We start from the raw sequence: 24,674 nt of genomic DNA, 5'->3' as shown, positions 1-24,674 counted from the left end.
AACACCGGAACCGCTTCATTCGCATATAGCCCCGCATAGACACCATATAAGGAGAGGATATAAGAAACGTAGACTGGGCTCAAATTTGATTGGCTCTTTTTGTTTTTGCGCTCATTTTAAACATTTTGGCGGGAAGGTTTTGAGTGAATAACGGATCTGTGCGTCACTCACGTGAATGAGGTTCTTCTGTGAAGCACAAAAAGAAGATATTTGTCCTTTTAGTGATGAACAGGTTTGAGCGACGTGTGGGTGAGTAAATAATTACAGAAAGATGGTTTATTTGATGGATTATTGCATTTAAAAAAGTCACATGGCTGTTAGCAAACATTATGATTGTAAGTTAGTTTTCACGACGCTATTTTACGTTTTTATGGTGCTGTTTTTCTTTTATTAAGTTAGAACTTTGTGTTCGACAGAGGAAAGAATATTATAATATTGGCTTGGACTAACATTAGGGTGAGTAAATGATGACAGGATCTTTTTCTCTTTTTTTACTCAATTATTCGAGTCTTTGCCGATTTTGGTACCATTAGCTTAACTGCTTCTTAAGATAAACGGTCACATACTGTACATTAAATATGTCATGCTAAATATAAAAAACACTTCACATTGATTCAGCAAACAGCAATACATTGCATCTGTCAGGCGTGTTCGTTTGTATTTGTAATATACTTTTCTCTGGTAGTGTAAGGTGCTGAACTTGAAAAAAAATGAAATGAAAATGTTTGATAAAACTTATTTGGTCAGTGAAAACAAATGTGGATATTTTGTAAGTGTGTGCAAGGAGACTACATCTCTATAAATAAAACTAAAATGACTTACACATGCGTGTAAACCCCCCTTTTAATATGAAATATCAAAATACATGTGACAGTCAGAAATCAAGCAAAAAGAATGTTCCCCTAATATTCCCATTTTATTGTTTTTGGGGAATCGAATAAGAACTTTCTGGGAACGTTCTCTGTAGGTTATATTTAGAGAACATAGTGAGGGAACGTACTGACAATGTTAGGGGAATGTTAGGTTCTCCAGTCCTGCAGGAATGTTGTCTTTATGTAAAGAAAAATGTACTGTTTATCTGAAGTACTACATGTGTGCTGACATGATGACCCCCTGCAGGACAGGTGATGTACTGCACATTAACATTCAGACCACACTGCTCTGAAATAATCATCTGCATTGGAAGAGAACCTGGAAATAGCAAAAACACATTTAGTGAAAATTCTTCCTGAAACACACACACACACACCTAGCCTATAACACAACTGATAAAACGTTGTCTGGCTTTTATTTATCGTATCTCCAAACAGCAGTGTTATGTTGTGTTATGGTCAGAATACAGTGACCTTACTTGATCAAATGCACCGCAGGGCTTCAGATAAGAGGAGCAATATAAGAGCCGATGAAGAGAGCGGCCTGTAATTATTTGTGTCCTGTCAGGAGAAGGGCCTCTGGACCCCTGCGATTCAAATCTGGAGCTCGGAGGAACCAGAACGAGACAAATATCAGACGGCTCTCGCGACACTGCTGAAATTGCATCAGTTTGTCATGAACGCAGCTGCCAGCCGCACAAACTATATCATCTGCTTGCTAATGCAAAGCTTCAGTTCTCTGTGCGTGAAGCATCTCTTCGGTCTCGTAGTGCTGTAATAACTGCAAATGAAATATACCTCTTTTATATTTCCTCTCTGTTTATTTCCACTGTTACAGATATAATGCACAAGCTTTTAACGCTCAGTTTAATTTAACATTAATTAACTGTGAGTTTGATCACATTACTTCAGTAAAATCTTTTTTTTCTTTCGTTTCTCTTTGATGAATCGCTCTGCACACGTTTCCTGATTTGGCAAATTTGAAGTTCACCATCGTGTTGTCAAGCGGCGCGATAAGGCCACTGTTAATTCATTTCTCTTATCTGTTTGTGATGTTATTTATAATCCAATGCCTGCTCATTTTCAGCGGGTAAGAGAAATGATTTCTGTGGCCGGAGTTCGTTTGGCTCTCGTGAGGGTCGGAGCAGATGAAACGCCAGTGTTTATCAGATGTGGAGTGGGTTCCTTTCGGTGCGGATAAACACAGGTGACTATTATAGTGCATTGAAAATGAGAGGTCGTGGCTAAACAGGTGTACAAATCAAGTCAAGTCAAATTTATTTCTATAGTGCTTCATGCAATGCTGATGGTTTCAAAGCAGCTTCACGTTAATAAACAGGAAAATAACAGAATCGTTGATGCTAATTCTTTAAACATGATACAAATCCAATTTCTATGGAGTCTATTAATGCACGTCCACTTTTTCAGTGTTGTGAGTTTTCCCTTAGGTATTTAAAAAAAGTCTTTGTTAAAGCGTTGTAAGCCATGAACCAAACCACTGGTGCTGGTCAGTCATTTTTGACATTTTTGGTGTCTTATAAAATTTTTTACTTAGTTGGAATGGAATGAAACTTGGTAAAGGATTTGGCACATCATGGATCATGAATGTGTTGAATAAGGGGATAATTTAGTCACTCTTGCACTGTTTGCCATCAAAAATGATTGTATTGGAAACCAATGGGAAACTAAATTTAATCTAGTGGAAATGATTGTTACTGCGCAAAAACAAAGTCTTTTTTTTGTGATATCAACCTCAAATTTGGAACACAACTTGTTTAGATTCATGACTTTGATTTTCTCAGTCGATTATTTTCAATTATCTCTGTATGTATCTGTTTTGGTATTCTAAAGCTCCTATAAAAAGACAATAGTGCCATTATTCAGCTCAAATCAGTTCAGGCTTGATTCGATTCAGTTCAATAACAGTATAAAGTTCTTCCATTCTGAAACAGATTCAGTTCATCTGTGAGCAGCTCTACTGAAGACAATAGTGCCATTATTTATGTGATCAGAAGTGGAGCAGATCACCGGTTTAATGTGTTTTCTGTGTTTCTGTGCTTCTCCTGCTCTGTTAATTGTGTATTTGCATGCATTAGCGCTCTTTAATAGAAGCAGTCGTGCCCTCGCCTGATTTCAATGTTTCTTAAAAATATCGATCTCCACTAATTGACTTTCTGTCTGAGGTCTAATGATTAAACTCAAACTGCAACCTTTGCTTTGAATTGTTGAACTCCCGCGAGGCCCTTTAAGCAAATTCAAAGAATTTGAGCATGGGACGCTAATAAACGCTCACGATACGAGACGTCAGACCAGCTTTACTAGAAAGAAAGAAAAACAGCGCAGTGTTTTATGTACAGAAGAGTCTAGTTTAACAGCTTCGGCTCGTTTTATTTGAGTGCCAACGTGGATGGCAAGCGCTTCAGTACATTGAGAAGTATTGACCGCTCATTTGCATACATAAATCTATTGGCAATGTGACATTCGTCAATGAGTCTCTAGCCACACACAAGGCTGCTGACTCGTGCGCACTGCATTATCATTTGTGACGAGCGTTTAATGAACTCTGACAGCCGCTGTCATCTGATGTTTATGGCATCTAGCTTTTCAAAAGTAATCTTTTGATATCCAGTGCATGCTGTTGAAAAAAGTCCAGCTGCTTGTTTGCTGTTTTCAATGCTTTGATCAGGAGTTTAATTTATGGATGTGTAAAGCACTTTTGCTTTGATTCCTGGCAGTTTCTTTTGTTGTGTTGTGCTAAAGGTCAGAATGCAGTGGGAATTCATTTAATTGTGAGACGCGGGCATCTGGCAGTGTCAAATGACTTTGGCCGTGTGTTCTTCCCATTTCATTAGCTGGCCGTTTTCCAATCCCTCACCCCGTAAATGCACCGTGACACACTCCGTGTTTAGTATGCAACAGATTATGAATGACCGCGACGAGAAGTTAATAGGTGCGATGAGCGGCAGGCCTGGACCCATCAACATCTTTACCAACCAATCAGCAGGTCTTTAACGCCACAGAAATACAGCTGCGTGATGTAATGAAGTCGTGTTCTTTAAGCTATAACCTTATCTGCTCCGTTGAATAGTTTTACGCTGATCAATAAACAGTTTTCTGTGGCCTTTTGCTGGTGTCACTTGTCATTGGAGAATGTAAATGCATGTCAGTCAGAAACTAGCCTGACAGTTTCCCTTTGCTATATTATGAACGAGGGAAAAAGCCCATCAGCAATAAAACAGATGATGGCCGGCTCGATGCGATAGCGCTGCTTTTATTCCAGTGGCGTCGTGCCATTTAAAGTTGCATCGTTTTAACCGAATGATGAATTCATTAACAGATGATTGCATGAGCGTCAGTTCAGTCCTGATGATGGGTAATACACTATTCTGTTCCACTAATACTTCAGCATGTACATTTATAAATACAAAAAAATATTTTTTCTTCCTCAGTATTACTACAAATATCTAAACATTCTTAAATCAAGATGCAGTTACTTGAGAAGCAAAATTACTACATTTACGCTTGTTTTCTAAAAAAAAAAAATAAATAGTCAAAATTAAAACAATATCTGCCAATGGTGTCAGAAAAATGTATTTAATTGAAGGGGAAAACTATTAGTTTACTATTATTTTCCGATCGCATATTTGTTCTTGTTTTCAGCATAAACTCATTTATTTTTTATGCATTTCTTAGAAAACAAGACCAAGTCATTTTGGCTTTCCAGTAAATGTATGTTTTTCTTAAGAATGTGTAGATATTTGTACTGGAAATCGAGACAAAAATATTGATTACGATTTTTTTTTGTTGCAGTAAATGTGTAATCATATATCCACCTTATTTTTAAACACATAAGTAAATTATTTTCTATAAATGTGCCAGATTTTTTTTTTTTTTTTTTTTTTTACAAATAAATATTGGTATATAACAAAAATGCAAAAACTATTTGCACCACAAACTAGTTTGTTTATGTTATGACAATGCATAAAAATAATATGATAAACACTTGTTTGCAATGTAAAGCAGCATAACGTGCTGTTGTACAGCTAAAGCAAATTAAATCCTAAGTAAATTACAAAATGCTGTTGCTTTTATGTTAAAGATAAGGTGGATATTACAGGCTTGTCATGTCATTGGAGGATACAAACTATTCAAAAATACTAGAAAAGATAATATTACAATGGCCATGATGCTCTGTTAACCTTTGACCTGTTCCTCTAAACTCCTTTATTGACACCGTTCTGCCGTCAATGACACAAAAGTGCTCACGTATGCTAAACAGACATTGATTATTAACATTAGGGAAAGTCATAATTCGAAGGAATGCAATATTCTGTTTCGCTCGGCCGCTTCGAAAGCTTTACTGAGCTTTTGTCTCTTCTACAGAGAGTCGTTCTGAGCTGTATCTGCTCTCCCAGCACAACTTCTTCTGCTTATTAAGATTTCAAAGATACAAACCGTGGTTCAGTAATTGCTTTCTTGAATCTGCCTTTAATAATTACACGTGGCAAAGCAGCGGTGAAAATTAGAAAGGCAGAGACTAATGGAAAACTAGATTTTTTCACTGAATTAGAGAGCGGGACGATCCATATATTGACAATCCATCAAGAAGAACGAGATCAGGAAAAGTGTTTCAGACTGTCCGAGAACAGCGAGGCAAACTGGGTGTGATGCAGTGTGGCACCGAGCGCCGGGGATTCTGGGAAAACACACACAGAGAGAGAGAGAGAGAGAGATCGAGCATCACTGATACTGATGCACAAACACACACGAGCATCTGAGCTCTTCAGTCTGGAGACCACAGAATATCTCATTCCTGAAAATTAATGCACATCCAGAGCTGGATATCTGAATGTTTAATCACAACAGCCCAAACTGACATTGCCCTGTGTTATAAAAGGACAATTAATGAATCTGGCTTTATCCAGTGTTCTGGAAATGCATGCAAATAAGTGCATATTTAATTAGACCATGCCCTTATTTGCATATTTAAACATTTCAGAAATCTTGTAATGCACTGTGATTGATTAATTGGGTAAGTATGATGATATCTATTAGTAATTAATCATTCAAAGTCCACTCATGTTATTCTGTGTGCTTAAGATGTTTTTTTCTTTTTTCTACGGGTTATCTTAAGGGTTTTTCTATTGTTTAGGTTTTAGTTTTAGTATAACAATACCATGCGTATTTGTACTTTTTTGCTCTTTTTTTTTTACTTAACGAAGAAACCAATGCAATGTATAGTTCACATTTGAGGCTTGATACTACAGAAAAGCTATAAAAGTTCTTCAGTTAGAGTGTTTTCAGATTATTTATTTTCATATAAAAAATATGGCATGCAGTTGCTTCAAACAAAGATATAAACCGGATTCAATGATAATCATAATTGATAATTGCGATTACAATTTCAAGGAAATAATCGACAAGTATTATTATTTTTGTATGTTTCCCTCTTGAAGTTTCTTCCAAACTTCTGATGTCTTTTTTTTTCATATTTGACCCAAAGCAGTCGATCACGTTTTCGTACAGATCCACGTCTACGTTTCGTTCCCAGCTTGACGCAAAGGTACAAATTACATGATTATGATGTATCATGTATTCGCGAAAGTCTCTTTGTTTGGGAGAAAAATCAATAGCAGAGCTCCTGGAGCGCCGTTACGTTTCCAGATAGGACGGCTCTAGAATTGCTGATTCTACATTTAGGATGACAGTGATTCATATGGTGCTGCTGTCTGGTTAGCTGGCTAACTTATACCTGAGGGTCTCCAGCTGACATTTCATCTACAACTTTGGGAAAGGTTAAGGGCCGCGGGGCTGCAAGCTGCAGGAAACCTTTAGCATCGGCTTATTTTTAGACTCCGGACGAAAAACTCTGCTTAGTTTGGACTCGTCTGCCTCCAGAGGGCCGATGAGTAATTTAGCAGCTCTGTTTTACAGGAGCCGTAAACAGGTAAAGTTGTTGAACCAGAGGAAGACCTGTTTCTGTTTTAAAAAAGAAGGCCAGCGGGAATCTCAAACGAATAATCGCATCTGTTTAATTCCACGTGTCACGCTCATGTTTCGCTCGTCATCAGTGTGCTATGTGTTCATATGTATTGAGTGGATTATAGAAAAACTGAATGCTGTATCAGAGGCAGTGGGGTGTTCGCTGTCCCCGCCCCCATTGCTCGACCTCTGACCCCGGGACGTCCCTGCCGTATGTGTTGTGGTTGTAATTAGGGTGGCCGGTGCACCTGATGTTGACCTCGGTCTCGCTGTGGGACGATGCTGGCTTTCTGTGCGATGCTGTAATTGCTTGTACTGTTGCACACAGAAAATCACACAATTACAGAATTCAAACGCGATTTTGACATTATCTGGAGAACAGGCGAGTGGTGCGTTCTTGTGCAAGCCCACAGATGTTCTGGGTGGTTTTATTTTAAATAGGATGGATATACTATAATAGTTTTAATTTATATGTATTAAATTAGATTTTATTTGTGTATGTTCTGTTTTTGTTGAAGTGTCTGTGATTTTAGTTGAAGTCACTTTATTATTGCTGTTTTTTTCCGCATTATGTCTAGTTTTTAAGTTATTAGTTCATTTGTTTAGTTTTAGGTTTACTATTTAAACCAAAAAAAAGAGAGAGAGAGAGAGAAATCTTGCCTTGGCAAATAGCTAAAATATAATAATCTTGTTATATTTAATTATATTTAAGCGAACATTTATTTTATTTCAAGCAACAAAATTGTTTCCTTCACAACTAGCTAAAATATGATAAGTTTTTTATATTTCATTTTATTTAACGTAACATAAATTTTATTTCAAGTAACAAAATTTTGCCTTGGTAGCTAGCTAAAATACAAGTTTTGTTATTATTTTAATTTTTTATTTAAGCTAAAATGTATTTTATTTCAAGTAACAATTTTTTTAATGGTATCAAAAAAAGTAATTACGACTATTCTCTAAAGTTAGTCTTTCACAGAACTGTGTTAAAAAAATAGTAAACTTACTATTTCTTGCTATTTTAAGAAATTCTGAATTAATATCTCTCAATTCTCTTTTTTTTTCATGACGGTATTAAAAAATAAATAAATTAAAAGGGTAGTTGTGACTTTTTTTTAATCACATAATTCACATAATTGGTTCACTGAGAGTTTGATTGACAGGCGTTCTGACCAATCATATCGCAGAATCTGTTATTCTGTCTTAATCCACAAACCAGGCAGGAGAGCACATTAACGTCGGACATTAGCTTGAAGAATGCGGTGTATTGACGTCTTTCCACAGTTGAAACTTATACCTCTGATGTTTATTTATGTTTATTTTGTGCTGTAACTTGTAAAACTGTGAGACTGAGTCGCAATTAATTTTTTTATCGCGTGGTAAGAACAAGCTTCCAAATAAAATACCGTTGTCATGTGTTTAAGCAGCAGTGAAGGCCCGCCTACTCTCCTGTCAATCAATCGCTGTGCTACAAGTGTTTTATACTTCACCAGTTACATGCAACTTCAGTCCAATTCAAAACATCATTTATCATTTGATTTTTTTGTGTTGTTTTACGCTTTAACAGCAGGCAGGAGCTCAGTGACAATGAGTGATGGTCTGTATGTGCTATAGCTGGTGTTATGCCGCTCTGGGGTCAGAGGTCACAACAGCAGTATTTTTTTACTTCCTTTGCCTTTATCCAGGCAGAATAAAAGAGTGCATGTTTTTGTAAATGCAAACACTGACAGTGTAAATGTGTAGCGATGTTTCACCTGAGGAGCGCTCGAGGGGTCGTTCATCACACCTCGCTGTATTTATCTTGTAAGCAGCTTCAGCTCTTCTGGAAAGCGGACTTGTCTTCATTCAGCTTCAGCTGTTCTGAGCTTTCTGTCCAGATCCTGCGAGCGCAAACCACCAGTCTATTAGATACACAGTTCCTTTTTTTTTTTTTTTTTAAGATTAATAGGTTATTTTTTTATTGTGAAAAATATAAAAAATCCAGATTATATATTTTTCTACTGTTTTTTTTTTTTTACAGATAATAAATTAATTTATTTTTTACACAATGTTTTACTTAAATCAAAATACAAGCACAGCTATTCAAATGTTGTGTGAGAGTGTGTGTGTGTGTGTGTGTGTGTGCATGCACATTTTTTTTCCAGATTATATTTTATTTTCTTCTTTTTACATTATTCCCCCCAGAATTTAAATGCATTAATTGCTTTATTGCAATAGTTTACTCTGATCAAAATAAAAACATTAATTTAATCATTTAATGAACACAAAATTATTACTATTATTTTTTTCATTATTTTCTTTCAGATTTCTTTTTTCCAATTTTCATGTGGTTTCATTTGTTTGCTTGCTTGCTTTATCCCAAATAATCCATCTCTTTTTTCCACCTTTTTCAGATTATTTATGGCTGATTTTCTGCACAGAAAACGCGCAGCGGATTGGTATAGTAATATGGAGATTCTGAACTGTGTAGATTGGCGTTTGTGTGTTTTACAGAGAATAACATCAGCTATGTCGAGTGTTGTAATGGCCCACACTAGCGGTGATCTTTCCTCCAGTTTTTCTTCTTCATTAAGTGCGCTCTGAAGAGTGTTAAATAATATTAATGACCGGGCGAGTCGTTACTTACCTGGCTTTGTGCCGGCTCAAGTGATTTTATCGATCAGCGCCGGGATGTGGCACAGAACGGCAGATTATTCTGCCTCTGATATTATCATCATCTTAAATAAGTTGATTAGCACAAGCGCTATCTTTAACTAGATCTGGATGATGATGTTGATTGGGTGGAGCAGGGCGCCATCCATCTTTTTGATCTGCTAATAACTGGAATCCATCACTGCTCGCCGCTCTCCTCGTCCTCTCTCCGGAGTCCACAGGTTTTTAGGAGAACCGACCCAGGAATGTAGGACAGCGGGAAGCGCTCTGTTATCTGTCAGCGGTTCTGCAGACCATCGCTGAGGAGCAATCATGAACACAATCATCTACATAAATACACAGCAAACATCTGTGACGAGACTGTTTGTGTCAGCTGATCTTCTTTATGAGTCCATACAGAGAAACTTTCTAAGTTATGGAAAATAAATGAGTATTTAATTCATGCATTATGCATAATGTCTCCATTCCCTCCATCAGGGACAGCGTAAATAGTAACCAGTCTGTTAACCAGTAAATAATAGTGATATAAGTATGTCAAGAAGTAATAGACATTTCATATGTGTCTAAACTAAGAGTCATAATGCAGGACAGATTATGGAAATGATAATTTGAGGAGTTCAGACACGTTTACTGCACTCCTCAAAGGTCATGTAAATGTTTGTGAATTATTAAATGATGCATAAACGCACACAGCTGTGCTCTGACATCAGGCGACGAGTTAGTGCTGGATTACAGCAGTTATTCATTTTAACTTTGCATAGTATTTATTTAAAAAACCAAGCTCTGTAGTGAATGTGTAGCTCTAACGAGGCCCGCAGGAGATAAATGATCAGTGCTCAGCTATAATTCTGTGCATTTTTGTCTCTATTTTGACAAGACAGTTTTAGAAGAGACAGAAAGCATGAGGAGAGCCTCGAGCCGGGAGTCGCTCAGAACCCAAGTGACAAAACCAGGTCTAATAGACTGTATATTATTATATTAGTCTCTAAAGCACCTTTAAAAGTTACATCTAAAAGCGCTTTACAATAAGACAAAAAAAAGAGAAATGTGAACATGCATTCATCAAAAAGAAATGTTATAATACGAATAAAAACATGATATGATGTAAACATTCTGACCAGATACAGTAATTATTTGCATGCTTTTCATGTATTAAAATCCTGTATCATTTAGCATAAATGTATTAAAACTAAAACGCTAATAGATGAGATTATGACATCATAATGTACTGAAAGAAAAATGGATATTCAATTTGAGACTCGCTCAATATTAATTTTAATTCAAAGTGTTTTTAACTTTAAGTGAGTGTTAAATGACACAAAAATGGGTCATTATGTATTTAATATTGACTGATGCTGATATATAGTGCATCCCTGCTGAAAATCACTGGTGCAAGTGCAGTTAAACTGATCGTATTCTCTCCGCTCCCAGCGTTATTGATATTGTTGGATGTTTTTTCCAGGCTGGCAGAAGCTTTTCCTGCTTAGCCAACTGTGAACTGAACGCTCGGCCTTAATTTGATTAAACACTTTGTTAGGAAAAGCAATTAATACACTTTCTCTGGCCATTTTTAATGGCTCGCAGCAATTAATACATTGGATCTTGTTAATTATTCTGCTGTTTCTGGTCATCGGTGAGGGTTGCAGCGGAGATGTTGTTCGGGGAGGAGGGCGAGAACGCTGTCACGGCCTGAAAGCTCAGCACACTTGAAGCTGGAATCCATTTATTCCCCAGGCCGGGCCTAATTACCCCTCGCTGCCACAGGTACAGAGCGCCTTCATCCCGGCCCGAGCCCGTCTGCACCCAACCAATAGGAAAAGATTAATTGTTTGCTTTCTTTTGTATCTCTAGAGACACGGGTCGCTTAATAAAGAAAAATAATTCTCTCTCGCACACCATTGGGCTTATTTCCCCAAAATGTGTGTGGACACGAGCGCGGGAGGCTTTTGTTCTCGTTAGCCATTACATTCGGAGAGGCAGAAATACGGGAATGAAGGAAAACTGATGAGCGTCGAAGCTCCGTTGGGCACGAGTTGTATCATCATTTGTACGACCGTTTCCCTTTAATTCCTCATTATGGAAGCGAAATGAGGTCAGATGGTGGCACCGTTCTCTATTCGACGTGTAATAACACAAGTGCAATTAGAGATCTGTATTAATTGAGTGCTGAGTGAACACATCATGGCCAGAAAGGCATTAACGCTCAACGCAGAGGTCAATAAATGCATGCAGAAATGCAAATGGCACCGTGTCACATAAGTGACCTTTTGTGGAGACAGACTCGGCCGAAATGATTCACAGACACCCCATTCATCACCACAGCGGCGTCTGAAGAAATAAAGGCCTTTACCGTTGTAAATTGTGTTCATCACACCGTCGAGTTTGACTGAGAATTTACCCCCAAAGAGATAAAGTCATTATTGTGTTAAATGAGAAAAGCATTGACTAGACATTTCAAAAAGTGGTTTTAGAAATAAATATTTAGATTCAGCATTACATAATAACGCTGATTGAAATGCAAAATTGAAATGTAAATAAGTATGTGTGTTAAATAAATGTCTTAAGTCACTGAATCATTCATTCAGCCAGTTTGTTAAAAGACTGATTCATTTAATCACTGAATCATTCACTGAATCATTGACTCACTTGATTTGTTCAAACGGTCGATTCATTCAGAAACAAAGCAAGAGATGAGATGAGATGAGTCCCTAAATCACACTTTATTCCTTCAAAGCAATGGATTAATTCAGTAATGAATCACTGCTGTGTGTTTCTCAGAGACACTCAACAGTTCTGCCATGGTTTGATCGGAAATATTTTCATGTGCAAAACTGAACAAAAACGGACAAAATTGAATCTAAAACACAATATTAACGCCTTGTTTATTGAACTGTTGTAAATCAATATCACATTTGCAGTGGTGCAGATATTGGAGAGAAACGCACTCTTGCTGGTGTGAGATTGCTAAATATATAATATGATATAAATATAAGAAGATGATTTATTTTTTGCCCTCATACAGTATCATACAGTCGTCATGTTCACCAGATGTAAGATGCCTTATTAATTTTATAGCATACTCCTTTTAAGATGTCAAGTTTTCTTCTTATTAGTTTATTAAATAATGGCTGGTGTTATTGATGCATTTGTGTCTTTTTCACATCCAGGCTCTGAAAGCGACTTCTGGTTTTCTGTGGCGGATCAAAGAAGACGGATGTCGGGCGATTGGGCCGCTGACATAATACACTTTGGCACACAGCTTGCTTTTATTAGCACAAGCCTGTTATTTCCCGGCGACTCTAAGTGTGGACGGGCAGTGATAAATGCTGTCGCACACGCTTGATGCGATTCATTTGTCAAAGGCCTGAAAAAGGTTAATCAGTATTCTCCAGCCGGGTTATGGCCCTCCGTCTCCCTCTCTGCAGTAATTGTGGTCCTGTTACAGACAAACTCATGCAGCTGGGGACCTGGGTTACATGCAATTATATTTCTGTCTATCTGCAAGGGATAAAATCATCATCATAATAACACCAAACACAACGTGCACATGACGTCAGCTCGCTTACATAATTTATACTGCGAGTATTTCATGCACAGACCCCAATGACCAAAGCAAACACTGGGGAAAATCAATGCAAATTCATATTTCATAAGGCCATAATTGCGTTTGAAAGTGTGTGGTGGTCGTTTGTTTCATCGGACGGATGCTGACAGAACCATATATTTGAGCTCCAGCTCTTATTTCATCTCACAGGCCTTCGATCTCCCAGCGCTCGTCTATTTACCGAAAACAAGGGCTTTGTTGTCAAAGAAAATGGGGCTTTTTTTAACACTTGACAACGTTCTATCATCTGTGAAGTTATCGATTTGCCAGTGTTTTAACCATCAAACTGGATCTGTTTGAGCGACTCTGGTTTTTAAACAATTTCTTTGACAGGCGAGGCGTCACAGCAATTGCACCGCTTTTAAAGACAGTATTTCAATTTCAAGTGAAGCGCGGGGCCCTTTGAAGGAGTCTCAGAGCGCCGAGGGGCCGACAGAGTTGTCACGCTACAGCCAAGACAAAAAAATGAAGCGCCTTTGCTTTATAGATTGCTGTTAGGTCAACAAAACTTTGGCAGCATTGATTAACTCGACAGTGAATACAGCAGTACATTTATCACTAATAGCTGGAGCGCAGAAAATCTAATAAGAGCCGAACGATCCCCAGCAAACACGCATCACCCCGAACCCGTCCATCCAAAAACAGGAGCCAGACGCGCCCCGCTGTCATCAATTGCAGCTAAAAAGTGTATTGTGTCTTATCTGGCTCTCGCAGCGGTTAAAGAGTTCAGGAAGCCGGCTCTGGGATTGTGTTGTTGGGACTCTGATTTGCATGAGCGGCTATAAAACACTCTGACCGCACGTCACAGTTTCGCAGAGAGCCTCATCGATTAGTTGTCACCTGGGCATCAGCTTCACTCCTAGGATTCAATTTTTTTTCCCGTCTGATTTGCATACGCTATCGACCGTGAGCCGGTAAATGAGCAGAACGCGCCGAGACCAGAGGATGAATTGTTTACTCGCATAAAAATAACCTTTCAATAGCAGAAGATGCATGGCGCGGCCTGCGCTGGAGTTCTGCTGCCCCAAGCAGATGGCATTCAGCTGCTATTGATCCGGCACGAATCTGTCCCAAAGCCTTCCTAGAAATAAAGAGTATCTCCATTAATGTGATGAGATGTAAATGATCCGCACATATAACACAGTGATGGAGAGCTGAAGAAATCAAGGCTCCTCAGAAGATGTGAGATGTTCTGGAGGCTTGTGAAGATCATTCCTCCGCTGAGGAACAGTGAAAGTAAAGCTTCTGGAAACAAACGCTCCTCAAAAGATCCTGAGGATCAGATTTGAGACTCTAAAACATGATTGATGGAGAATCAAGTAAAGCTGAGCTGCTTCAGTCCAGTAAGAGTTCATCTGGAGATATTACTGACCTTATTCTGACCTTTACTTGATCACAATCAGACAAGATTTGACACCAGAAGCATTCATACAGTTACACTGAAAAAGCTTTTACTGGATAAAACACTCTAAACTATAAAACAGACAACAGATATTTTACTTGTTTTAAGGAAAATCTAACAAAATTTAGAAAAATTCTTAAATCATGTTACTTGTACAGTAAATGCATCTTGATTCAAGAATTTTGAGATTTATTTATACTACAACACAAGACACAAACACTGAGTAAGAATAGTTTTTTGCCGTGTGTGTAAAGCTGTTGCTTTATTTGATATGAGCAGTGAATGTATTGGATGCATCGTGTGGTACACCTCTGACGAACATGAGTGGCGTTTCATGCTTCTCAGTGACCGAATGGAAATCATCAGGCGATAATGAAGCGCTGATGCGCGATCAGGTTAACTGCAGCGAAGCATCCATTGTTTAAGGTGTCTGCTCCTCGAATCACACGTCTCAGCGTCACCGTCTCCCCGAGCCCCGGCCCTCAGCGATAATTAGTTTCAGAGGGAGCCCAGAACGAGCCCTTCCACACATCCGAGAGAGGAGCGCTCACATTAGCCAGACAAATACAGAGCGGCCGGCTGTAAAACTGCCATATCGAGGGCTTCTAGAGAGCATCAGATCCTCGGACACGGCAATCTGTTTTCATTTGCCTCACACCCAACTTCTCCAGAGCAGCACCTCTGCTTTACAGTGTCATGCCATACATACTCCTGATAAAAAGTGTACACTCTTAAACATAAAAGATGCCATAGAAGAACCGTTTTGTCTGAATGTGACCCGGAGCACAAAAAACTGTTATAAGGGTAAATTTTGGGAAATTGAGATTTATGCATCATCTGAAAGCTGAATAAATCATCTCTCCAGTGAGGTCTGGTTTGTTAGGAGGACAATATTCGAAAATCTGGAATCTGAGGGAGCAAAAAATATAAATATTGAGAAAATCATCTTAAAAGTTGTTCAGATGAAGTTCTTAGCAATGCATATTACTAATCAAACATTACGTTTTGATTTGGTAGTGAAAAATAATAATCATCAACATTATGTTAGTTTCTGCTTAAAACAAGCAGACATATCTGCCAATGGGGCAAGAATATACCAAAATGTGTATCCCCCCTATAGTAGGATACGTACAGTATTTTATTTTCGACCAGGAATACAGTTTTTACCAGACCTCCGGCGTGGTTTTACAGCATGATTAGTTGTGCTGGGAATATTCAAACATCTGCTTCTTCAGGAGATTCTCCATCCAGCCTCAAACCGGCTGATTTATTAAGCAACACATTCTTTTCTGGCTTCTGAGGCTGTGATGAATGTGCCCCTATGCATAAATTTACCACAACAGCTCCGGTGTGAACACTTTATCTTAATGATTTAACATTGTCCTGATGAGCGGCCTAACTGCTTTCATCTATCCTGGACGACTGAACTCTGTCAGTGGCGTTTTAGACTATTTAAGGGCTTTTTGTCAACTGGAAGCATCTTTCAAGCATAGGGTGGCCTTTTCTGTTACACCAAAAACACTTTGCAAAATCTGAAAAATAATCACAAACCTGTAAGCAGTGACAGAAAATAAATATACTTAAATGTATTTCAAATACAGGCCTACTATACTAATAAACATTTTTATATTTATGTATTTAATAAAAATATGCTGCAATTGTACTTTTAGTATACTAAACTGGTAGTCTGATAATTTTGAAACAAATAATTGTAATTTATTTAGAAACAGAAACAGTCGAGCAACAGAGAAAGACAGCAGCTTGTGAGTGTTTTGTCTTGGTTTCTCATTAGACTACTTTGTGATCGTCATTGCTAGGAAAGTTTTTGGTTTAAATTGTGTGTGTCTTACCCTGGTAAATACGTTGCTGAAAGTGGCGCTTGGTTTTGCGCTTGCCTATCGCGGGACTGCCCAGTTTCGATCTGCTAAATAGTGAGGCGTGGCCAGCTGACTTCAATCACAGGTAATCAGGCAAATACAAAAGCGGTAGGTTTCACCGCGGCAGCGGTCGCGGCAGCCCTCGTGTGAGCCCTCCTCGTGTGAAGACGGACGAGTGTAAAGACAATCGACTCTACCTGCGCGACTCCACCGGGCAAGGACATCGAAAGGGCACTTGAGTATTGCTTTCCCCCCTTTCTTTACTTTTGTATAGCTTGTTCTCAAATACTTATCTCTTACACTTGTAGTCACTATGTGCTTTCAGATCTCTACTATCACTACTAACACTCGGAGAGCGCGCTATGTACGTCGCAGGAAGGCCTGTCTGACAAACCTACGGCCTGTCCCTCTGACCTCTACTACTACGCTCTCTATTCCAGTTGGTCTCTGGAACTGCCAGTCTGCAGTTAACAAAGCAGACTTCATTTCTTCTCTTGCTACTCATTTCGGTCTCAACCTCATGGCACTGACAGAGACTTGGATCAAACCTGAAGATACTGCCACCCCTGCAGCCCTCTCCACTAATTTCACTTGTTCCCACACTCCTCGTACCACTGGGAGGGGTGGAGGAACGGGTCTCCTTATATCAAAAGAATGGAAATTTGATCTTCAGCCATCACCTACAGGTACTGGTTCAATTGAATCACATGCCATTACTGTAACCCTCCTTGTTAAAATCCACTTTGTGGTCATTTATCATCCCTCAGGTCAATTGGGAAACTTCTTGGAGGAGTTGGATGTGCTGCTATCAAACTTTCCTGAAGATGGTACTCCTCTGGTACTGCTTGGTGACTTCAACATCCACCTAGATAAACCCCAGGCTGCTGACTTCAAAACTCTGCTCACCTCATTTGATCTCAAGCTAGTGTCTACTACAGCGACTCACAAATCAGGCAACCAACTGGACCTCATCTACACGCGCTGTTGCTCCGTGGACAACTCTTCAGTTGCTCCACTGCACACCTCAGACCACTTCCTCATTACTGCTAACCTAGCACTTACTCCTGAAGTGCCTCACAGTCCAACGCAGGTCACCTTTCGACGGAACCTACGCTCACTCTCTCCATCTCGCCTATCTTCTGTGGTTTCATCCTCACTTCCTGCACTCTCTCAGTTCTCTGCTCTGGACACGAACAGCGCTACGGACACTCTTTGCTCCACTTTAACATCTTGCTTGGACAACTTTTACCCACTGTTGTCTAGACCAGCACGCACTGCCCCATCTGCCCCCTGGCTGTCTGAGGTTCTCCGTGAACATCGCTCTAAACTCAGGGCTGCAGAGAGGAAATGGCAGAAATCAAGAAACTCTACCGACCTCAGTGTGTATCAGTCTCTCCTCTCTTCCATCCTGCAAATGTCTTCACTGCTAAAGCATCCTACTACCACAACAAAATTAACAGCTGTTGTGACGCTCGGACACTCTTCAAGACTTTCTCTTCTCTTCTTAATCCGCCGCCACCACCTCCTCCATCGACTCGACAGCGGATGACTTTGCAGTTTTCTTCACAAATAAGACAAGATCCATCAGTGACCAATTCTCCACACCGCAGACTGAGGACAACTTCACAATGACCGACGCACACTCTTTCTCCTCCTTCTCCCCACTCTCAGAGATGGATGTCTCCAAACTTCTCTTGTCCAATCATCCTACTACTTGTCCACTTGATGGACAAGTAGTAGGATGATCCTACTTGATCCTACTTGTCCTCCTTCAAGCGATCTCTTCTTCAGTCATACCTTCGCTTACTCACATTATCAACTCCTCTCTTCACTCTGGAACATTTCCCTCAGCATTCAAGCAGGCTCGGGTAAGCCCACTGCTCAAGAAACCATCTCTAAATCCAGCACTTCTTGAAAACTACAGACCGGTATCCCTTCTTCCATTCATTGCAAAGACACTTGAGCGAGCTGTGTTCAACCAGCTTTCTATTCCAGCTACTCAACTGAGACTGCCCTGCTCTCGGTTACTGAAGCCCTGCGACTAGCAAGAGCAGCTTCAAAATCCTCGGTACTCATCTTACTGGACCTGTCTGCTGTTTTTGACACTGTTAATCACCAGATTCTCCTGTCCTCCCTCAGAAAGATGGGCATCTCTGGAACTGCACTCCTGTGGGTTAAGTCCTACCTCTCTGACAGATCCTTCAGGGTGTCTTGGAGGGGTGATGTGAAGTCACACCACCTTGCTACTGGGGTTCCTCAAGGCTCAGTACTTGGACCACTTCTCTTCTCCATCTACATGACGTCATTAGGATCTGTCATTCAGAAGCATGGCTTTTCACTGCTACGCTGATGACACCCAACTCTGCTTCTCATTCCAGCCAGATGACCCGACGGTAGCTGCTCGCAATTCAGCCTGTCTGAGTGACATTTCTAGCTGGATGAATGACCATCACCTTCAGCTTAACCTTACGAAGACAGAACTCCTGGTGATTCCAGCTAACCCATTGCTTCATCACAACTTCTCTATACAGCTGGGCTCATCAACCATTACTCCTTCGAGGACAGCTAGAAACCTAGGAGTTGTGATGGATCATCAGTTAAGCTTCACAGACCACATTGCTACAACGACCCGGTCCTGCAGGTTTGCCTTATACAACATTAGGAAGATTAGACCCTTCCTGTCACAGCAAGCCACCCAACTTCTTGTCCAAGCTCTTGTTCTCTCCAGACTGGACTATTGTAATGCTCTCCACTATCAAGCCTCTGCAGTTGATCCAGAATGCAGCAGCGAGGGTTGTATTCAATGAGCCAAAAACAGCTCACGTTACTCCTCTCCTCATCAGGTTACACTGGCTACCAGTAGCTGCTCGCATCAAATTCAAGGTACTGATGCTGGCCTACAAGATGACCACTGGCACAGCACCAACTTACCTAAACTCACTGGTTAAATCTTATGTGCCCTCCAGAAGTTTGCGCTCTGTAAGTGAACGACGCCTTGTGGTACCATCCCAAAGAAGTTCAAAATCACTCTCACGATCCTTTTCCTGGACTGTGCCCAGCTGGTGGAATGACCTCCCAATCTCAATTCGTATAGCTATGAGTCTTTACTCATTTTCAAGAAACATATAAAGACTTATCTTTTTCACCTGCACTTAAAGGAGCATTTCACCCGTGGGAACATTGATCTTCATTGAAAGTGGGTCATATATGTAGTGAAAAATCTATTAAAACTTTCGAATTTGGTGCCTTTTTGACCGAGTTATTACAGAAAGTAACTTTAGGGCTCATTTGTATGTAAAACCACAACTCCCACAATGCAACACATTTGCACAGCTCCACAAGCCACTCCCACTAATCCAGAACACCGCTGTTAGGCGATATTGTCTACAAGACATTGAGGAGGACACAGTTAGCGATGTATGGTATTTACGTGCCACAGTAGTAAACAATGCCACAGTAAGCTTTTTGTGCATTAAAAAAGGTACTGCACAAACAGTTTACAGTTGACGTTACGTAACTTATTAACCGGGAATCATTTTGTGATAATAATGCTTGAAGAAATTGTATACATTTCACGAAATGAATAATAAATGAAATTGAAACACTTATTTTACAGTTAGACGTCCATTTGTGCAGGCTTCGGCTGGCGTTTCCAGTTTACCTTCGGAATTCTGAAATATGTCTCCAGGACGCCTCTGTCCATATGCGGGGCGAAACTAGGATGGTTCACAACGCAAACATCCGTGTCCTTGTCTGCCTCAGACATTTCTTCGAGGAGAAATTGGCATCTTTGAAATTCTTGCAGCAGACGGACTCGAGCTCTGTGTCCGTAGGCGCACAACGAGAGCACAGGCACCACCAGTCCGCACCAGCTCGAGCACGCCCGGGCTCCTCGGACGCGACAGGCAGGTCTCCGGCCTCGGCTGCAGCCGCCGCCTCCTGTTCCTCCTCTGCGCTATATTGTGGCTCGTATAGATAGCCACGAACATCTGTTTCGAGCAACAGACTTTGAAAATCCTCTTCTTCCATATCATGAGTTGTTCCTCCAGCCATTCTCGTAAATCTGACTCCATAAGCGCTTGTTAGCTTAGCTACATAGCTTCCAAACAAGATGGCGGATTTTCATTTTCGTTTCTGTAAGTTTAGTCCCACCCACTGATCTGTAATAGGCCTGTAGGGTGAGTGGGTCCCACCCCCTGGAATAATAATAAGCTAGTGTCTGTAGTCGCTACACTTTTCAATGAATTTTGACTTCCTGCTTATTATGACGCAAAATGACGATTTTTACGTCATAATAAGCAGGAAGTAAAACAATTAAATCCTTATTTCTCCCATCTCAGGGAAAAACAAAGGAAAAATCCATGATCATTATAATATATGACTGGGTTTCTAACAATACAAAGCTAAATGCAAATGGGTGAAGTGATCCAGTGATTAACCAACTAATTCCAACTTTTCCTTTTCTTGTCTTTTCATTTATATATATAAAAAAAACCTGGCTATGCATTCTATACTAGACTAACTGACTAACTGAGACTTGTCATGGCACTTGTATACATTTGTAAGTCGCTTTGGATAAAAGCGTCTGCTAAATTATTAAATGTAAATGTAAATGTAATTCATTTTAATTGTGCCGAAGTCCAACTACAGACATACTCAAGTATATTTGATTGTGCTAAAGTGGAACTATTGTTTCAGGTACACTTTAAATATATAGCATTTTAAGTCCGATATTATTCAAAGATCATACAATCCTCATCAAAAGTGACATTAAAACACATTTTAGACTTATTATTAAGAAAAGTGCATTGTGCTCAAGTGGTAAGCCAAGAAAAGTTTAATTATAATTTTGCATCAGTAAGTCTTCAGTTATTTGATTTGAATTATACTTAGTATGAAATAAATGTATTTTTTACTAGGTTTGCCAGAACATTTCCATATTTAAATCGATTTCCTTTACAAAGGCCACTTTTTTAACATTTTTAAATGAATGTGTTCCCTTTCTTTTAATATATTCAGTAAAAGTGCATTAAGAATAATAATAGAGCTGTAACCATTTAAATGAAATCGGATCAAATAAACAGTGATATAAGATTTATGATTTGATTATGAATATTGATTTCTTAACTCTTCTGACGGTAAAACATTGGTATTGTGTTGTCTAAAAGTGGATGCAAACGTTTGAAAACATGGCTTTTTTGTTATTTTGTAAATTATTATTTTCTAAATAACAACATTTATATTTAAAAATGGGAAGAAGTATCATCAGTAGTTTACAGTATTACTTAAACATATAAATATAAATCGTAAGTGGACTCTAATTTTTTTCATAGCTGCATGTATGTATGTATGTATGTATGTATATATGTGTGTGTGTGTGTGTGTGTGTGTGTGTGTACCAGTAGGTGGCAACAAGTTTGTCTTTAATGAGTCATTGCTTCATTAATTGAAATGATTTCAGGAATGAAGCAAGTGGCTCTCTTTATGAATAAGTCATTGAATCATTGACTCAACCAATTCATTCAAAAATGCATTGTTGATCAGAGATGCAAATGTTCAGCTGAGACTCTGTTTGGAACTACTTTGGTCAAAAACGGTTTAAATGGACAGTATTGTGTCTAAAATGTATGTCACTTAATATGAATATTTGTCTGCTGAACATAAAAAAAGAACGGGTAATTGAAGAGTTGATGATCCCTGCTGACTTATATGAAAGTAATTGGCTTCCGGCAGCTGTGTGGTGACCAGCATTCTTCAAAATATCTCCTTTCAGACCGGTTCAGAACAACTTGAGGGCAAGTAAATGATGTGATAACTTTATATATACATGACCGATGGGTACTGTATTCACCGCTTGCTCTCTCTTCCTTTGTCTTCATCCGTGTGCAGTTCATGCCGCCTGCAGATAAAGTGGAGGGTGTTTGATCTGAAGCGGCTCAAGTTCATATATAAATAGTTCCTCAGGGCCCGAGCTCCACTGTCGAGGATGTTTTGGCGGTGAACGCAGTCGTAGTCTGCGCTGGGAGAAGCGCTCTCTGCTTACCGCGGTAATTGGCTGATGAAGAGTCTCGGGCCCTAAAAAGAATGTCAGGGTTCGATTTCCCAGATCCTGAGTGAGGATATGTCACCATTTACTCTGCTTTTGGGTGACACCAGCTCTTGGCAGAAACTCTGGGGAAATCATTACTGTGTTTATGTGGCTCTGCGCTTCCCTTTGATATTTTCACAATGTTTTTCCACTGAGTGATGGTACCTCACCGGGGTCGGGGAGAACAAGTCCCTTTTGTAAATTTGTGACCGTGGTTTAACGGGCAAAAGAGAAAAAGGCAGACAATTGGTGACGCGTAGCGGGAAGCCGCTGAGAGGCTTGAAGGGAGGATCAATGCTGTCCAGCAGGTGTCTTCTCAGAGCAAAGAGAAGCTTCTATCGATTTCTGCGGCCGCAGACACATTTTTAGACCGGATTGCTTCGGGCACGCTGAATTGGGCTTTTTATTCCACAGTAGTTTCGATTTGTTCACCGTGAATAATGTTTAGATCATTTCTGCACTACAAACGAAACTATGTTTATGTGCATTTATTTAGAAATTTCTTCTGGTTATTAAGGCTGTATTTATTTGATCAAATATACATTAAAAATATGAAATATTATTAGTATTTAAAGCAGCAGTTTTCTGTGTGAATATCTGTTAAACTATCATTTATTTCTGTGATGCTCCGCTGTATTTTCAGCATCATTATTCCAGTCTTCAGTGTCACATGATCTTCAGAAATCATGAAAATATGATGATCATGTGACACTGAAGACTGGAGGAATGATGCTGAAAATACAGCTGTGCATCACAGAAATAAATTACACTTTAACAGAGATTCACACAGAAAACAGCTGATTTAAATACTAATAATATTTCACAATTTAACAGCATTTTTTATAAAACAAAAGCAGCTTTGCTGAGCTGAGCTGAAGAGACTTGTATGTAAAACTGTACATACAAAAAGGTATAAGCGTGAGTCTGTCAGTAAGTGTGAATTAATAGCAGAAGACGTCTGATCCGATCTGTCAGATCCGTCCGCGTGATGATTCCAGCTCTAATTGTCAAGACCTGCAGGACTCTGGGTAATAATTGTCAGAGTTACACCGGGTTAGACGTGTCATTACAGGGACGTCGATACGGCAGAAACTGAGAGGAGATCTGTAAATGATTCGCTTGTCAGCGGAGAGACTTTAGTGCTCTGTAATCAATGTGCAACGCTGGCAATATCATATCAGAAAGCCACTTTTAAACGTTAGAGGAGGATGCATTTGATAACTGATAATCATCTGATAAATATAGGCCTAGTGTTTTGTGTTCGGTCATCAGAGCTGATCTAATAGAAACGGAGCAGTGTGAAACAGAAGGAGTTTCTGAGCTCTGCCTCTATCAGGGACAGTTTAAGATGCTTTCTGCCCGGCTGATTTGTCTGCTCTTGACCTTTCCAGCAAACTGTCCCATCATGCAGCAGGAGCGCTCCTGAGGGACTCCAGCTCTGCGGATAATGAAGCCTGTCATCTCCGCTCACCTCCGCGCCGGACACACTTCCAGCTCCAAACGCCTGCTCCATCGATTCGCTGCTATTTTCCAAAGCGGCTGAAATAGCTCCCAGAGCTCTTCAGAGCTGCACTTGTTGGTTGAAGATGTTATAAGAGCTCACAGTGGAGACGTCTCAAGATCTGTGAGTTTGTGCTTTATTTAACCGCACACCGTCCGAGTAAAACATCGGGGTTCAACTGAAACAGCGACATCTGAAATCAGAGCAGAAAGGGTTACATTCTTGAAGTCGTGGCATTAAATATGACATGCTTTGATACAAATAAATCTCTTACAGTACATATAAACATCTATTTACATTGCATTCATATTTAGTCATCTAGCAGATGCTTTTATCCAAAGCCATGTTAAATTAGATACACAATTAGATGAAACCAATTACCAAGCCATGCTTCATTTTGTTCAGTGTGTGGTGTATAAAGATCACATTAGCACTTAAAGAAAAAACACACACAAGTGTCTGAATGAAGTGATTGATTTAGTTTCTAAATACAGTGTGAATGCAGAATGAACCATATTTACATCTCTTCTTGTAAAACAAAAGGCAGATTGTTCTGATAGCTTATTTGTGTTTCTGCATCACATCTGTGTCCAAACCAGTGAAATATGATTTTCAAACCCATGCTGATGGAGACCAAACAAACACGTGGACTGATATTTGAAAAGCGTGCGCATCTTTCTTCTTGTCTTTAATAAT

The 24,674-nt window shown here is 39.5% G+C and overlaps 1 long non-coding RNA gene across 1 annotated transcript; it reads left to right on the top strand.

Moving 5' to 3' along the window:
* Nucleotides 1-137: 137 nt before the first annotated feature.
* LOC132097274 (uncharacterized) lies at nt 138-24,266 on the top strand. The gene is made up of 3 exons (XR_009422715.1): nt 138-243; nt 417-456; nt 23,869-24,266. It is a non-coding gene; the product is annotated as an uncharacterized LOC132097274 (long non-coding RNA).
* The last annotated feature ends 408 nt before the right edge of the window (nt 24,267-24,674 follow it).

The sequence above is a fragment of the Carassius carassius genome, chromosome 21, assembly GCF_963082965.1.
Source record: "Carassius carassius chromosome 21, fCarCar2.1, whole genome shotgun sequence".
Taxonomy (NCBI): domain Eukaryota; kingdom Metazoa; phylum Chordata; class Actinopteri; order Cypriniformes; family Cyprinidae; genus Carassius; species Carassius carassius.
The sequence above is the reverse complement of the archived record's forward strand: the minus strand, read 5'-3'. Positions and strand labels throughout refer to the sequence as shown.